The following is a 234-nucleotide window of genomic DNA, read 5'->3' as shown; positions in this document are numbered from 1 at the left end:
AGAAGGAGTGTTATTTTTTTTTGGGGGGGGGTCACTAATCGCAGGGGTAACCCGCAGTAAATGGAAGTTTTTATCCCCATTCTATCGAGATCCGACCACATGCGTGTTAAGTTTTCCCTGTTCTCCCCTTTCCTCATTCTTCGTACACGACTCCAATTGTTTGGAAGACGATGCCCCAGAATGGCTGCGGTCTAATGACTGAAGGTATATGTATGTATATATATATATATATAT

General features: G+C 42.3%; 1 protein-coding gene across 4 annotated transcripts in view; it reads left to right on the top strand.

Annotated features, from left to right (window-relative positions):
• LOC128247835 (uncharacterized) overlaps positions 1 to 234 on the top strand; it is a 641,437-nt gene that overhangs the window by 468,825 nt on the left and 172,378 nt on the right. The gene's annotated exons all lie outside the window — the stretch shown is intronic.

This window comes from Octopus bimaculoides, chromosome 5, assembly GCF_001194135.2.
Source record: "Octopus bimaculoides isolate UCB-OBI-ISO-001 chromosome 5, ASM119413v2, whole genome shotgun sequence".
NCBI classification, from domain to species: domain Eukaryota; kingdom Metazoa; phylum Mollusca; class Cephalopoda; order Octopoda; family Octopodidae; genus Octopus; species Octopus bimaculoides.
This window is presented reverse-complemented; position numbering and strand designations above follow the sequence as displayed.